The sequence below is a fragment of the Equus caballus genome, chromosome 23, assembly GCF_041296265.1.
Source record: "Equus caballus isolate H_3958 breed thoroughbred chromosome 23, TB-T2T, whole genome shotgun sequence".
NCBI lineage: Eukaryota > Metazoa > Chordata > Mammalia > Perissodactyla > Equidae > Equus > Equus caballus.
Window position 1 is genome coordinate 38,609,619 of NC_091706.1, and position 18,163 is coordinate 38,627,781.

At 40.8% G+C, this 18,163-nt stretch overlaps 1 protein-coding gene across 3 annotated transcripts in view; it reads right to left on the bottom strand.

The window, feature by feature from the left end:
- The window catches only part of GLIS3 (GLIS family zinc finger 3), a 446,896-nt gene that overhangs the window by 68,678 nt on the left and 360,055 nt on the right, over positions 1-18,163 (bottom strand). The window lies entirely within an intron of this gene.

Here is an 18,163-nt window from a genome sequence, read left to right on the forward strand (position 1 = left end):
AAGTTATCTGATCTCTTCATGAAAAAGAATTTTCTAGGTGTAATTTGAATGGAAATAATGAAAGCTTTTGTTACTTAAAAATATTAACTTTCTGCTTGTATAAAAACATAATACCTTTAAAAAGCCTAGAAATATATTTGTTACAGATATTATAAATAATTATCATCTTCAGTGTTTAAAGAGAGCGTATAAAATTGATTCTGTCTTTATCAAGACAAAACTAAACTTTTTAGATACAGGGCTGGGGTATTCTTACTTATGCAACAAATACTTATTGGGTGTCCAACACTCGCCTTAGGCACTAAGGACATGTCCTGTGGAACTTACACTCTAGAGAGGAAGACAAGGAACAAATAAAATATGTACAATATCAGCCGGTGAAAAATGCTATGGAGAAAAGTGATGCAGAGAAGGAGACAGTGAGTAGGGATAAGGGATGGCAACTCGTAGAGTTGGGGGGATTAGAGAAAGCCTGTTGGAGACGGCACTTGTAAAAAGCCTTGAAAGAAGTGAGGGAGTGAGTCCTACAAATATATGGGAGAAGAACCTGCCTGCCCCGTAGTGTGCCTGGACTATCTGAGGAATAGGAAGGCTGGAGTGGAGTAAGCTTGGGGCCTGGAGAAGAGAAATACAAGATGAAACCAGAGGTGTAAGCAGGCGGAGAGAGGGAGTAAGTTTTGTGGTCCTTTCTCCCTCCCTCCCAGATTATTAGACCAAGAAAGGGCCTTCCAGATCGTTTAAGGCTCTTAAACATCCTCCAGTCCAGGAAGTATCTAATGGATGAGGCAGGAGGCAGACAGCAGAATCTCCTGGGTGGGGACTGCCTCGCTGTGCAGCCCTTGACATGAAGAGAAAATTTTAAAAAGGAGAAACAGAAATGACAATTAACATAAAAAATGTTTAGCACACTTGCAAGAAGTGTTAAAAATTTTTTTTTACTTATCAAATTATCAAAAACTTCTTTTTTTTATTGTGGTAACATTGGTTTTTAGTTATCAGAAACTTTAAAAAAGAAATAGTGGTAGTGAAGGGACAGTGAGAGAGGCATTCTTAAACACTGTTGGTAGGAGCATACATTAGTACAAACTTTCTAGATGGTATCTGGTAAGATTTTTTCAAGCCCCATAATTAAAACCATTTGATCTTAGAGTCTGTCTTAGGAAACAGCCAGAAAGGTGAAGGAAGATTTATGCCCAATGTTCTAATGATATATAGCATTATTTATAGTGATATAAAAAATTAGGAAACATTACTTAAATGTCCAAAATTAGGGCTAATAAATTATCTTCTATTAATGTGATGGAATATCATGCAACCATTAAATGATGTTCATGAAGATAAAAGCAAAATGCAAAATTATATATACAAAATAACAATTGAATAAAAACACATACACAAAGTACTACAAGGAAATGTAATCCAATATCAAAACTGATTTTTGTTCCCAGCGGCAATATCATGAATTTATTTACTCTGCTTTTTAAAAATCTTTTCCTCTGCTTTCCAAATTTTCTACATACTAATGATATGTTTGAGCTAGCTTGCACCAATCCAAGAGCACCAATTGTGTGTATCTTTTCCAAACTTTCCATGCAATAATGTTAGATTGAGAACTTGAAATTGGTCCTAGTAAGAATATTTACACCGTGGAAACTGGCAAATGCTACAAACTGAGGATTTTTCATCTGGAGAGCTGGCTGTTAATTACTACCAGCACACCACTGACAATGACTATGAACAATGCTCTGATCAAGAAGAAAACCACACACATACATACAAGGATCAGTAAGCTACTATTCAGAAAGCAGTATTTCTTGGATCTCAAAAAGCTTCATGAAGAGACAAACATGTGTCCAGGTCTTAGTCCAAGAATATGAAAATGGCATAATGACCCTAAGCATAGGGAAGGAGCATTTAACACATGTAATGAATGAGACATACTTATATTATAATTTCCTCAGCTTTGCCACATTGGAATCTCTGACCAAGACTATCTGAGTTAATGCCTAACCCTCTCAGGGCCTTTGGAAGGTATGTTTGTTATTTTGGTACTAACCTAACACATGCTGCAAAAGAAAAACTGGAAAAAAAATCAAGGCTTAGAATGAGTTCTGGTGATCACTTTTAATTTATCTTCCATCGTTAAAATGTGATCTGGGGCCCACATGTTCTACTAAGCATAGACACGAAGGTCTCTCTGCTTCTTATTACCAACTACTCTAGGGTTTTACAGTTATCAGTACCGATGAGGTCTTTCCAAGGAATTTCACGGCCATGGTTTCTCCTGCAGTCAAAGGCAGGCAATTCAACAAGTATTCATGTTTTCCAAGAGTGTGATTCCATATGACTTTGTGGTGAGAGTTAATTTCGTTTTCTCTGGGATTAGGCATGGTTCTAGAAAGTGCTTCTTAAATTGAACAAGCCTTGAGGACCTTATGCAAAATTTCCAAAGGAGGGCCATATGCATAGAAATGCAATAATGATATATAAGCTTAATATCCCTTTCTCCCTCCCTCCCAGATTAGTAGACCAGGAAAGGGCCTTCCAGGTCATTTAAGTCTCTTAAATATTCCCTAGTCCTGGAATTATCTAATGGGTGAGGCAGAAGGCACATAGCAGAATCTCCTGGGAGGGATGTCTTTCAATATAACACGGTTTTATATTTGAAGTAAGAAACCCAACTATTTATATAAAACAAATTACATAATGTATATTTCAACAACATCTTCTTAGCTGCTAGGAATACAAAAAAGATATAGGACAATTTTTCAGTGGGGGATGGTCTCTTACTGTGGTTCTCAAACCTGGGCATGCATCAGAATCAGCCCGAGCTGCTGATTCAGTAGGTCTGAGGTACACTTCTAACAAGTTTCCAGGTGATGCTGCTGTTCATCTCAGGACCACACTTTCAGAACCACTGGTCTCTGAGAATCCTGATAAGAAGAGCTGAGATTTTTCTGGTTATGGGAAGAGGAAATAAATTGTGGAAAAAGGAAATTATAACATATGAACCTCATGTAACCATTTCTTATTATGTCTCTCTTCAGATCTCATAATAATAAATTGTCTTAAAAACAATTTGGATGTATATTTTCTTTCACAGTGACAAAAAGGGTTAAAAAAATGCAATCCAGTTCAAAACCTGCTCTTAGGAGAGAACAAAGGATTTGCCTTTTATGACGCCCTTACTGTTCTTTATGGAAAGAAGTGGAATTGAACCTGCTGATCATCAATTCACCTATTTTAAAGGGCTGCTGTGTTGTATGACACTAGGAACTTAATTATTCATGCTGTAATCCATGTGAGTGGAGCCCCTGGAGTTGTCCAACTCAGCTGCCCTAACCACACTGTATTAGTTCCAGAGTGGCACTGCCCTTCTCTATCCTTCTCATTCATTGGCTGAAGAAATAGTTCTTGGTCCTCAACCATATGCCAGGCACTGTTCTAGGGGCTTAAAATACATCAGCCATCAAAACAAAGATCCTGGGGCCAGGCCAGTGGCACAGCGGTTAAGTTCGCACGTTCTGCTTCGGCAGCCCGGGGTTCGCTGGTTCGAATCCTGGGTGTGGACGTGGCACCACTTGGCAAGCCATGCTGTGGTAGGTGTCCCACATATAAAGTAGAGAAGGTGGGCTCAGGGCCAGTCTTCCTCAGCAAAAAGAGGAGGATTGGCAGCAGATGTTAGCTCAGGGCTAATCTTCCTCAAAAAAAACAAAAGAAAACAAAACAAAACACAAAACAAAGATTCTCACTGAGGAGTTATGCTCTTGAGGAGGGACTAAACAGTAAATAAACTAAATAAGTAAATTATATAGAAGGTGGTAAGTGCTATGGAAAAAAGAAAGCAAGAGAAGGGCAGGTGGGATTGAGAATGCTGGGGAGAACTGTGGCCTCGCTGAGAAGAGGTAGTCGAGCCCAGAGTGAAGGAGTTGAGAGAATTAGCTAAGTGCACATTCGGGGAAAAGAGTTCAGGAGGCAAGAACTGCAAGGAGGCCGCCGCTGTGGCTGGAGTTGGTGTGACCTAGAGAGAGAAGGAGGAAATGAGGTCTGAGAGCAGGGGTGGGGGCAGAGCCAGATCAGGCAGGATGTAGCCCTCAACTGGGACTCTGGCTTTTAGTCTTAGTGCAGTAGGGCACCCTTGAAGGTCTCTGCCATTTGTTCCTGGGAGACTTATCTCATCCCCATTAGTATCCACAGCCTCACAGGCACTTTGCCCCACTTCTTTGAGAGCCCACATGAACTGTGAGGTAAGGCTACTTCTGTGTCAATTCAGCCGGGCTACAGCACCCAAAGATTCAAACACTAGGTGTTGCTGTGAAGGAATTCTGTAGATGGAGTTAACACCTACGGTGGGTTGACTTTAAGTAAAGCAGATTATTTTCTACAATCTGGGTGGGCCTCATCCAATCAGTGAAAGGCCTCGGGAACAAAAGAAACTAAGGTTTCCCAGAAAAAGAAGAAATTCCTCTTCTGGACTGAAGCATCAGCTCCTCCTAGAGTTCTCAGTCCTACAGATTTCTTTTTTTTCGTTTTAAAGATTTTATTTTTTTCATTTTTATCCCCAAAGCCCTCCGGTACATAGTTGTATATATTCTTCGTTGTGGGTCCTTCTAGTTGTGGCATGTGGGACGCTGCCGCAGCATGGTTTGATAAGCAGTGCCACGTCCGCGCCCAGGATTTGAACCAACGAAACACTGGGCCTCCTGCAGCAGAGTGTGCGAACTTAACCACTCAGCCACGGGGCCAGCCCTGGTCCTACAGATTTCTGACTTGCCAGTCCCCACAATTACATAAGCCAATTCCTTGAAACCAATTAATCTCTGTCCTCCTGGCTTTATTTCTCTGGAGAAGCTTGACTGATACAGATCCCAGCAGAATGCACTTTGAAAGCCACTACCACATGACGATCATTCAGGTTAGGAAGGAGAGAGCATCACACAGATGAACCCCACAGAAATGTGCACTGGATGTGCACAGTCACCAGGACACACTTTTAAAGACTGCATTTCTATTCAATAAATATATATGGAATCTCTATAGTGTGCTTGATAATTGTGTGCCTCACAATAACCCGATAAGGTGCATATTTTGTGATTTCCCTTTTAGAGACGAAAAAGCTAGAATGACCCAGCTAGTAAAGGTCAGGCTTGAATTAGGGTGTCAGAATCCAAAGTCAGGCCCTCCGAAGTCACATTATGCTACCTCAAGAAATAACCCACCTCCAACATTCTCCTTTCCCCCACCATGCTGCACAAACTCACACGACTTTCCGTTTCCTCTGGGGACTTCTTAATATTTTAGCCAGGAGCCTATCATTCAGACCTTGGTCTAGCTGGGGAAAGAGCAAAGGGTCCTCAAATTCTCTGGAAAAGTTTCTAGCATATCTCATTAGTACTGTGTAGATTCTGACACAATGCCCTTGTCGACGAAAATAATCTGTAACCAATCTATAAATGAAAATTTGGGTGAGTTTATTCTGAGCTGAAATCTGAGGACCATGGCCCGGAGCCTTTCTTCCTGAAGGAAGAAAGAGCACCAAAGAAGTGAGGTGTATAGAGTGGTTATATACCCCCAAACAGGACGTTTCACATATGATTGAAATGTCCCTCCCACAAGTCACAAGATTGCCCCGTCAGCACAGTGCTTGATGGACACAGAAGGTAGTGGGTCTGCTATCTCAGACGGGGTAGCAGGAGGTAAGTCTATTGTCTCGAGCTGGGCGGTCACATGTGAGTGCAGCAATCAGTTTCTAGCCTAAGGAAAGATGCTTAATCCTTAAGGAGATGCCAACGTTGGGAGGGGGAGGGAAGTTGCACCTTTATCTCAAGGGCCTTTGTTCTTGCCATAGGGAATATCTAAAGCAGATATACAATGCATGCTCAACAGCCAGGTCAGGCCCTTTTGGAAAGACAAGGTCAGGCCGAATTAGGTTTATACCAAATGGCTTCCTCATATTCTCCAATACATCCTATTGCTTGTCATTTTTATTTGTCACCCTTCAGGGAAAGGGGTCTTTGTTGGAGATGGAGAAACAGAACAGACCACTGCTATTTGGTTTCCACCGTCCCGTCCCCTAGAGGTTTGTCTACCTGGTTCAGTCCTAGGCCAATAATATGAATGTGTGCAGTTGAGAAAAATAAAGCACAGCACATGTAGTTCCCTAAAATCTGTATTCTAAACATAATGCAGTGGCCCCAGGACACCTGAAATGAGATGATCTTGACCCAGGGTCTCCCCAGCTGCAGTACCCCCCACCAAGAGAAGACACCTTTTCTCTCTCTCCTGCTCCTCCCTTGAGTCCTCTTCCTCTTCCCATCCCTTCCCTGACATTCTCCTGGGTCCTCACTCCTGTCTCTGGGGCAAGACTTTGTGGGGACAATACTCACTTCTCTGTGCTTCCCCATCCTTTAGATGTGGAGTCAGGGAAGGCCTCTTCAAGGAGAGGACATTATGGCTGGGATCTGAATGAAGTCAGACAGCAAGACATGCAGCAAGAGCATTTTACACAGATAGAACAGAAAGGAAAGAAATCTAAGGCAGGAGCAAGCTGATGGGTTCTCAAAACAGCTATCTGGAAAGGAGCATGCTCGCAAGGCAGCAAAGGGAAGGGTGTGGACAAGAGGGTGGAGAAACAGCCAGAGGTCACATCCTGTCTGGTCTCCAGCACAGGAAGATTTAGCATTTGATTTTGTGGTAAAGGTGAACTAATGGGAGGGACGGAGCAGGAAAGCAACTGCTTTGTCTTCTATCGTAAAAGTATCACGCTGATTATTGTGTGGAAAACAGACATCAGGAGGACTAGTATGCCCAGTTAGGGGCTACTTCAACAATCCAGATGAGAGAGGCCGATGTTTCAGAGTCAGAGGTGGTGAGAATCTGTCAGTTTCTGTTTTAAGGGCGGAGCTGAATGAGGTGTGGAATATGAGAGAGAAGATCAAAGGGAATCTAGGATGGTCTCATGTTTTGGCCTGAGGAACAGCAAAGGAGAAGAGAAGAGTAGGTGGAGGTGAATCAGCAGTTTGGTCTTGGACATGTTAACTGCGATGATCCCTGGACATCCATGTGGAGAGAAGCCACAGGCAGCTGGACAGCAGAGGGCATGGTTCAGGGAGAAGGTCCTTCTCCCTCCAGGCTCTCTTCCCTCCACAGTCCATCCTGGGATTTCAGATAGACTCTCCTAAAATAGAGTTGATTATGCCATATCCAAGAAACAAATGTCCTCTCCTCTTGTTTAGCACACAAGTCCCAAAAGGCTAAGACAAGAAGAGCCTCCATGCTGTGATTCCACCACGTGCCATGGACAGATATTTCCCCTAGGCCTCAACAAAAGCACTGCTCCTTTCAAGAGCACTGCCTCACTGTCCGCAAACATCTCATTTATCATGTTGTTTATTCCTCCTGCCTGGAATGGCTTCCCTCCTCCCACTCTAACGCTTCCAAGATCCCGTTTTCAGCTCCCCTCCTGAATGAAGGCGCTCTGACCAGGCCAGCCCACACTGGGCTTCCCATGCTACAGGGAGAGCTGCAGAGTCTGCTTTCAACAGTCCTACAATGGGACATGTGGACTGGGCTTTGTTTCTCATTATGAGTTTAGTTGGCACAATTGTGTTGTAAAGTTCATGAGGATCTAGCTGACTGACTGCCTTTTAAACTTTTAAAACCCCACAGCACCTGGCAGCGTGGGACCCACATCCGGGTAAATCATTGGATTTGTAAGAATGAGACACAATTCTTTATCTAAAGGAGGTTACAATCCCTAGCGATGTGTGGATATGTCCAAAAAATACAGTGAGGCCATGTCTTAATTACCCCTCCCAATGGAGAATTTTAACAGACACAGGTAACAGTAACCATAGTGGAGAGGCTGCTTATGCTCTGCCCAGATCCCCTCTGATCTATCTGATTAGCTCCACGCCGCCCCTCCCCCAGCTTTGGTGGGCCCATCCCCCAGCTTCTGTGTATTTTACAGCTAACAGCTAGTAGCATCCCCTCCAACAAACACATGAATGACTAGCCTGTGTTCCTTTGCCACAAAGTGGGACAAACTCTAAGTAAGTTATACTCCAGAGCTCCCAGTGGAGCTCTGCCTAGATCACCCTGCTTAGATTATTTTCCTTCCTTCGTTCCTCTACTGGATTCTCCTGGAAGCACTTCTTTAACAACTCATGTGCACCTGAATCCTTGGCTCACAGTTGGCTTCCCAGAGCACCCAACCTGGTAAACATTGCAAAATTCATTTGATTTGGCTCAGGACCACTGAGAGCTGAACAGCAGCACTCAAGGATGCTCACATGCTCATTGTTCCCTTCTCTTCAGTACCTGCTCTGCCCACACACCAGGGGTATGGTAACTAGATGTTTAATGAAAGTAGGGTGTTCTGGGACATTATGGATAATACTAAAAGCATAACTGTGGAGCCTAAATTAAAAACAAAACCCTATTTTACAATAATAATCAGCATTCAAAGAGGCCTCCCATGTCACCTGGGTCTAAACCTCTACCTTATGCATCACCTCCCTACAGCAACCCCAGTAAGGGGCCCTGAGAGTCGGCTTGACTCTCTGTAGCAATGGACGACTTCATCTTGGCAGTTAGCTTCAATTTTAGACAGTTGCAATTGTCAGGAAGTTTTTTGCCTACTGAATCCTGATCTAGCTCTCAGCAACTATTAGGATTACATGCACCCGTCTGTTCATAAACCTGCAGTAACGCTCAGGAACTTCCTAGGGAGAAATGAAACATCTCTGAGTCTCAAAAACCAATCTGTGAGTCTTTTTAGCGTTAACAATCTTGATCTTCAACGACCCATTTTAGGGCTTAATTTCTCAGCCTATTCAGGTGCAAGTAAACAAATTGGCTCCTTAGCTTCTGTACAATCTCCCATTATGAAATATTTGCTCCAAATGATAGTTTTTCAATGTTAATAATGAAATCAACCATCAAGGCTTGACAAGGTTCCTGCATTCCGAAATTTGAGCTGCTTTCCTTAACAATGCAGGGATTTTTCCTAATATATAAAAACAAGGCACCGTCAACTGTGATTTGTATTTGTTTTTTTGTTCAAGACTATTCTGTTAATGTTTATAAGCTCTCAAAACAAGAGATGGAAATTCTACTCCCGTCATTTTCTCATTTCAGATATGATTGAATAATCGTCCAAGATTAAGTGAGTCAAGTGGAAATAATTAGGAAAGGGAAAAAGGCCCAGATTCTTCAATTTTCAGTTCCATTACATTTTATTCCAAGAGCAAAGGCATTCTGTTAGTCTGAAGCGAGACATACTTCCAAAGAAAACGAGGCACAATCAAAGGCCTTTTGTTTTCCCTTTCTCCAATGAGCATGGTCTATCCCGGCTATGCATGTTTATGCATCACCTTGTAGGGATTCTTTTGTTCTCAAGAAATCAAATGCCACCAAAACATATTTCTGAAGAAACTCAGCCAGAAGGAAGATAAGATTTTTTTCTAGAGGGTTAGTTTACTACCAGAATATTCTCATCAAGCATTCCCTATGACACTTCAAGCAATGTGGATCTCAGGGAATTAACTCATTGCCAAAAGGCTTAAAAATAATTACAATGAATTAACCTATTATATTAATTACAATTAATTTCTAGTTGAATTTAAAAATTCTCTCTCTAGGGGATTCCTTAGCACTGACATTTATGAAGTGGCTTTGGTGTATCATAGGTAATTAATCTCCAACAATCTGCTAGCAAATTCATTTCCTTTGGGAATGACCAATTTGCAAAGAGGAAAAGAAATGAGAGTGAAGACTTAGAAAAACAGCACTGGAACAAATCTCTTTGGGAACATGAGGTACTGTCCAACCGGGCACCCTGAACTTCTATATAGGGGATACCTATTTGGTTAGCAGTGACTCCTAAGGCCAAAATTTTATCAATAGCTGATTAATGAACATGCCAAAATATCTGAATAGACACATGTGCTCAATAAGAGACATGAAAAATCAGTGCCAGTATAGACATAACAAAACTACTGGTTATTTAATAGAAAATGGCGATTGGTGAGAACTGTTCACAGAACAGTTCTGGGCCACAAAATGACAATGGGGCTTGAAAAGGTTAGTTTCTGAATATAAGAGCCATCAGAAATAAAGAGCATCACATATGAAAAAAGATTTAGGGATTTTACTTGATGGTAAGTTTTATTTAAGCCACACTGTAAACTCCCTGAGGGTAGGGAACTCAGTTATCTTGTGCACCACTTCACCTCTTAGGCCTAGCATAGTTTTGGGCACACAGTAAGGTTTCAGTAAATATGTGATGAATGAATGAATGAAGAATATAACATGGATTTTTTCATTTGACTCAATCATTCAGCTGGCTACCACATCCCCCACTTCGGTGCCATCTGAAAACTTGATAAAAACATTCTCTGGCACCAAAAATGATGTTAAATCTCCACCAAAGAGTGAGTTATCTCTGAAAACCAGCCCACGACCTATTGACATTAAGCAATTAATAATCACTTAAATAATAGCTTACCCATGATATAGATCATGAAAAAGAAGAGTGTAGGCTCTGGACCCAGAATACCTGGATTTGAGCTTTCATACCCTTACTTATGAAATGTTAGACAACCATGAACAAGGTGTTTAACATCTCTTTAGTTCAGTTGCCTCTGTACAATGTGGATAATGGCACCTAATTTATAAGGTTGTTGTTAGGGATAACATGAGATAATAAAGTATTTCACCAATATAGACAATGTTCAATACATGTTAATGACTATTTCTATTATTACTTTTTTCATTAATATCTAGCGTGGAAGCATTGTAACACCATGTAACAGGCACCTTTATTTTCCTTTTCTCTTATGTATTTTTAGATTTCTTTTTATCAACTTCTTCCTTTTGTATACCATAATGTGGCAATATGACAAAGGAAAAAGAATGAGGACTCTGGGGTCAAGTAGATGCCAGTTTAAATTTCAGTTCTGCCACCTACTAATATGTGGCCTTTGGCAAGCTATTTAACCTTGAAAGGCTTCAGTACCATCCTGGGTAGAATGTGAGTGATAACACCAACTCTTTGGGATAATTATTACAGGATTACATGAGGTGACCTAAGGAAAGTGGCTAGTGTAGTATACAGTTAATCTGGTTTTTTTGCTCAAGATGTAGAAGCTATTGCTCAAGATGTAGAAGCTATTATGATTGTTAGGAGTGATACCTGTTAGAACCCCTGGGGTCTTGCTTAGCCTCATAAATAGAATCTGGAGCTGAAGAGCGTCCAAATCAAGATACAAGGCACAGTTTTCACAGATGAATATCAACCTGAAATTATTCTGTCTCAGAAAAATGTAGCTGGCTTTCATTCTCTTGGAAAAATCCAAAATATATTAGAAACCAAAACCAACACAAAACATTTCAGAACACTTGGGGATGTTAATACTTCATCTAGATGCTCTATTTACGAAAATCTGTACCACGATCTAGCTAGACAGAGTTGGGGAGTTGAGGTTTGAAAGGATATTAAAGTCAGAAAAGCATGTGCTTGGATTTTTCTATTGATATAAAAACACCATTTTCCTCCTAAGTCAATATTATTCTAAAACTGACACCAAGAATCTTACACTTTTTTTCACTGGAAAACGATACACAAATGGACATAGTCAAAGGTGGATTTAAACTTCATCTGGAGGAACATGTTAAAAACAGAACACAAAACTGAAAGGTAGATTCTATTTTTCAGACAGAGAAATATTAACGCGTAATTTCACATGGCCATGAAAAACATCCTCCTTCACCCTTTGGGGCCTAGTTATGGGCTTGTAATGATCAAAGCAAGATGAAGGGTTTACTTCTATCATAGCTTCATAAATTCCTCCTGACACCAGCTCATTGCACTAACGTGACCACACACATTCCATCCCATCCAGTCAAGTGTAGCATTTTTCTTTCTATTCAAGCATTCTCAAGGTTTAATTAAAGCAGCCAGCTATCTAGTAATTACTTCCCCCGTCCATCTAACCAGTTCCTTATTGTCTCCCTTTGAATTGATTTCTGACTACAGCCCCAGCCTACGCTAAGGTTTAGGAAGTGTGGGGAGAGACTTACTGCAGAAGTCATTTTTCCCTTCCTCTCATTTAATTAAAATGGATTGTCTGAAAAAGTTTTAAGGCTGGTTTTAACGTGCATGAGTGTTTAGACAATTTTTTAAATGCCTACTTGTAAAAGTTGAAGGCTGTCATTTCAATGGAGAGCACTTGTTTTCTGCTCTCCCATCCATCCCATACTCAGTAGTCAGTTTAATTTTCCTCAAGTATGCTGCTGACAATGTCACTTTCCCCCTCCAGAGCCCTTTAGTGACTCTCCACCAAGCACTATCTATAGCCTAAATTCACAGGCTTTAACAAGCTGGCTCTCACCTAGCTGTGTGGCTTCATGAGTCCCATGCCTCCATGTCACACAGAGCCAAGATGTTCTTCTCTGTAATGTTTGTTCATTCTCATTCATGTCTCATGCTGTACTTCTGGCCAAAAGACTTCCTCATCTGGAGTCTCCTTTTCTCCAGACTCCGCATATCTATAACACATTCTGCATATTCTCCAAAGTCCAATTCAATGCCATTGCTTCCTTGAAGTTTTCCCAGGTCTTTCCATTACAAAGTCATTTCTTCTTTTTAAACATCCTGGCAGCTATTTCCGTATTGTTCTGATGGTACTTGTGGTTTTCTACATTGTATAATACTTACTGATAAATTATATATGTATGTGTGTCACAGAAGACAAAAAAGCTCCTTGTAAACAGAAACCATGTCTGTTTGATCATGCAATCTAACACAGTGCTTCTTTTCCCAGGAAAGGTACTCTATAAACGTTTGGGGAAATATGTGAACAAATAAATGAATGAATAACAAATGAATCAATAGCTGCTAAGGATTCATCAATTCTGTTCATCCTTTACAGCAGCCCCTAAAGACAGATCAAATCACGTCTTTATGCAATACGAGGGGAAAAAAAAGAGTGAAGCAGTTTAAGGATGCCAAAATTATCAACTAAGAACAAAATAGGAACTAGCCAAGTAAAACCTTAACAGAAGTTTAAAAAAAAAAAGACATTTGGGAAGTTTATTTCTTTATAATACTCAGTCTCCGTTCATGCCAAATTTCACTAGATAATACTATTCACATTTATATATTGCCTCTTGGAATGTGCAAATGAGCAATTCTTCCAATAAGAAATGCTAATTCATTACATTTATACTTCATATCTCTCATTCATCTGGAAGGGCTGGGAACAAATCCAATTTTGTACCTTGCTTTTAAAGATTCAATGTCTAGCATATATTTGATAAGCAGAACACAAAAGTTTTGAGCTGAGTGTGCCTGAAACTATTCTCTAGGCCTCTTCTGACAACCTACTCAGCCAAGATGACAACCTCCATCTTCTGTCTCCCACATGAACAGGTGACCAGCTGTGGCCCTGGTCTCCCTGGTCACTGCTCCTGATGCAACCTTTAATACTACTGCAGAGCCTTCTTCCTCCTGAGGTGAGGCCACCGATATGAGAGCTTGCACATGGTATTATTTTTGTCAATGCACAGAAGCAATTTACTGCAGGTAATTTCCTCTCTCTTGTCCAAGGACTGTACGTCTTAGAGGGATTCATGAATCACAAGACTTTTTCACGCTTCAGTGAAATGAAACTCTTCTCTTTGGTCATCAGAAAGGAGGCCTGGCTCACAGAAGTTCTTTAGGGTGAAGCCCGAGACAAGAACTAGACTGCTCTAGAGGCTTCCTGTAGTCTCTAGCCTCTGTCGAAGTCATTTTCATGTTTAGAATCTACCATTCCTTCTTTGGACACTGACATCACTTTGTCTTTCTTCCTATCATCTAGCCCCTGCAATGAACTCCAATCTCCTCTCAAAAAAAATTAAGCCAACCCCAAAAGTCCAGACTAGAAAGCCAAAGATTTGAGAGAAGTGTGGAAGGATGATGAGGGCTACCAGCAGTCACTCATGGCACAAGGATTACATCTCAGAAGCTCTGTCCTCAGCCACGCTAGTCTGGCTGGTTCTGACAGAATGGGAAGAAACGAGATCAGGTCAAGACAAGGAAGCAGAAACAGATGTTGTCAACATTGCACACTGTCCTCTGAGCTGGAGAACATGATGCTATTTTTCTTTTCCAGATGTCCTGCTATCTGGAAGTCTCAGTGTGTATGCTTTTGTTCTCAAGGTCTACAAGAAACTCCAAACTCAGCGGTCTGCTGTGTCTAACTCCACTCTCAAATGCTCTAGTCTCATGTTGCTTGTCTGTCATCATTATTAGCACCCCCTTGGGAAGATGCTATTATTGGAAGTAATTTCACATTCTGACACTGCAGGAAGCTAGTACAAGTTGTAGCTACTTCAGATCTCTGTGAAGAGCCCTGTGCACTGGTAACTTTTAGTCCACTAGAAATATATTTATTTAAGAAATACTCATATATATGCTGAGGGAAGGAAGAGTGCCATAAAAAGACATGTATCCCTTTTGTCCTCAACAATCCTCCAGAGTAGAACGAGGAAAAATAGATTTGTTGTAGAGTCAACCAACCAACGTTTTAAGCCAGTGTGGGGGGACATTTTTGGTTTGACTTTAAAAAAAGAAAACGAGGTATTCTATTTTTAATCAGAAATTAACAAGTCAACAGTACTACATATAAAAGAAAATCTTAGCAACAAAAAGAAGAGATACTGAGAAATAATAATAATCTATCCTTCTGAGAATTCTGTTTTACTGTCCACAGAAACTAAAGTCTGTGCTTTTTAACAGAAACCCAAGAGTCTGTTGACAATGGGAAAGGACATGTCTTTGTAAAACTCCCATGGTAATCAAACATCAAGGAAAGGTGGTATGTGTAACACAGGCAACTTAATTTTTCCTTAGTATTTTGAAGATCAAAAGAATATCTCTATTTCACCAATGAGACACCCCTCAGTCTTCTACTTCCCCACTGGGGGAACCAAGCAAATTCCTTGGTTTCTCATGTCATTACCACAGGCTGAAATGATGTAACAATAACAGCAAACAGGGGTGTCCCCCTGTGCCAACTCTCTAATCAGTTTCAAAGTATGTTTTGTTGGTTCTCATTGACGCCACTCAAAGGAACTGGTCACTCGTGGTCTCAAAAGTTTTACAACAAATTGTGTGATTAAATTCCTTAAACATGTCTGTCCATTACTAATCCTCTTTTGCCAACATCCCTTTCAGAGAAAAATTGCAGCGCTCCATGGTGCCTGATTTATATTTCATTTTGAGAACAGGAAGTAAAGGGATTAAAGTTAAGGATTAAAACACTTACTCTTTACTGCATTTTTTTCTCCTCCCAAATGGCTTCCTGGTTGCCATGGCTACTGTTCACTGGTCCTTAGCCCTGAATGCACGTCTCTTTGCATTAATAAAATTATTTTAAATGAGACTTCATGGAAAACAATAGGGAAAGCAGCTTTAAGTTCAATTGCTCTTAAAAGAAGGTAGGATTTTAAAAAAAATCTTTTTTCTTCATCCTTTTATTGGTATCCTCAAGAGTGAAACTTGAACTGAAAGACGGCACAGGAACAATCTAAAGATATACAATGCAAAATAGGAATTAGGCAGCAGGGGTAAAAGGAGATTACTCTGAGATAGTGAGCTGGCCCTTAGCTTACAAACCAGTGTTTGTAGGAAGATTAAGGGTCCCTGGGAATTTCTCAAATGTTGCAACACCACAGAACATTTTAAAGGCAAAAATGCACGTAAATGCAGTGTTGCAATTCCACATTGCAAATACCAGCCAGGAAATGAAAAACTGAGGCTTTCACCACCACAAAGTTAACTTAACCATATCAATGTAAATATCACTACTTTGTATCCAAGTCGTTGTTCATGGTGGCAGCATCTGCATAAGTGTACGGCCAAAGAGGCAACAGCCATGAACAGTGTGTGCTGTCAGGGCTGAAGATGTCTGCATATGCAGTGCACACAGCTGATGCTGAGTTGGGTGTCGAAAAGGAAGGGTGACATTGACAAGTGAGCAAACACAACTGCATTTGAGTTGTTCCTTTAAAAACACTTCCCTGGCATTCATTTTAGAATATACAGCCTACATTCCTTTAAAAAGCCAAGGAAAACTAAGGAGATGGAATAGTAAAACCTCATTTTAAGATCTATTCTTACAGTCCAATGGCAGGCCAGGCTCCAGAACAAATTGTGGGAGGACTTCTAAAATACCACCTCATTCATTTTTTTTTCAGTGCTCCCCAATGCTTGGTTTTTCTCTGCCTTGACACCCAGTGGTTTCAAACTATTCCTTTATCCCACAGAGACTCTATTGAAACTAACTCTCCAGGTTCAAGTATACTCATCATTTCTCACTTCTTCTGATCCCATATCCCCATTAAAACCATCTTCCTTGCATAATATCCACAGAGGACAGACAGATGCTACTTGATAGATATATTAATGGGAGTCGAGGCACTGTTGCATTGCTTTTGCCATACAACAAAACAAAATTATATAGGGATCTTCTGGAGATAATCCCATAACTGGAAAGAATGATTGCTATGGTGGTGATTCTAAGCATTGTATCAGGCTAGGGGTATGGGTAATTTTAGGTATGGGTGAGCAATTCCCAAATCGAATCATGAGATCACTGATGCTACTCATGGGCAGGACTATAGAATCTGAAACAGACATGGATGGAAATGATCAAGTTATATACAGACCAAGAAGGTTTAGAATCATGTCTTTCAAACATCCATGTTCCTTCTTTCCTGGCTTCCGTCTTTTCTTTTGAAAACCACTTTTATTTTGGGATGATCCTGAAGATTTAGGGCCATTCCAGAGTAGGCTGGGGTTACTGTTTGGCTGTTCTTTCACATTTGCAACCAAGAGAAAGCAACAAGAACCTACTATTGAGAGGCAATGCTCCAGAGGTCTCTCAAGTTTCTCCATGTCTTGGGAGCAGAGGCACTGACTGCCTTTCTGGACTGTCTTTTTGTGGTTTCCTTGAGGAAGATTAGCCCTAAGCTAACATCTGTTGCCAATCCTCCTCTTTTTGCTGAGGAAGATTGGCCCTGAGCTAATATCTGTGCCCATCCTCCTCTATTTTATACATGGGATGGCTGCTACAGCATGACTTGATAAGTTGTGCATAGGTCTGTGCTGGGATCTGAACCAGCGAATCCTGGGCCACTAAAGCGGAGTGCACGAACCCAAACACTACACCACCGGGCTGGTCCCTGGACTATCTTTTTAAGGACGTTTCTATATCAAATACCTTTGGAAAACTGTCTGGGATAGTATCTTCCTCCTGAGCAAAGGGCAGGCATTTTAAGGAAGGTTCTCAAAGGCATAGGAGCCCGTAGGGGCAGAGTCTCAGTCAAGGGCCCTGCCACCATTTTCTAACAGAAGGCCACTTTAGAGCTTCTGGGAATGATCCTCATGCCAAGAACTCCTTGACAAGTTATGAAATTTCCCATTTTGGAAAATTAGACAGCCCATAATAAGAAAGGTAGAGTCCAAGAACACAGGATATGGAGTCAGAAAAACTGAGCTGGAGTACAGTTCTATTACTGACTTAGTGTGCTTTGTAAAGTCACTTAGCTTCTCTGAACCTCAGGTCTTTGATCTCTAAAACGAACTTACAATAATAACTGTAATACTAACCTTGCAGAATTGTTGTGAAGATTAAAGAGGTAAACAGGCATGAAAAATGCCCAGTAAACTGTGCTACACAGGTATTTGGTGGTTATTATTGTTCTTCCCATTTCCTTTAAACTCTTATTTCATAAGGGAAGAGAATAAAAATAGGTAATTGCACCCATTATGTTATTACTGGATGTTTTAAAGGCCAATTCACCCCTTCTTGCTGTCACTGATGGTTGAAGAGATATAAGTGGTACTAAGTTTGTGACTGTTCTGCTGTGTTGAAGTCTCCGATTAATTTCAAGCTTAATATGCTGCAGGAAGAGAGGGCTCATAACTGGGGTAGAGACGGGAGGTGGGGAGAAGGTTATGAAGCATTATGTTCCTCTGCTCATTTCTGCCATGATTTTAGGGCACCCTAATGTGTGTGAGTTTTTATGACCTGAAAATTGGAAAACTTGTTCTTGACGTCTTTTTCCATATAAAAGAACAAGATTATTAAAAAAAAAAAAGGAGCAGGGGAGTGAA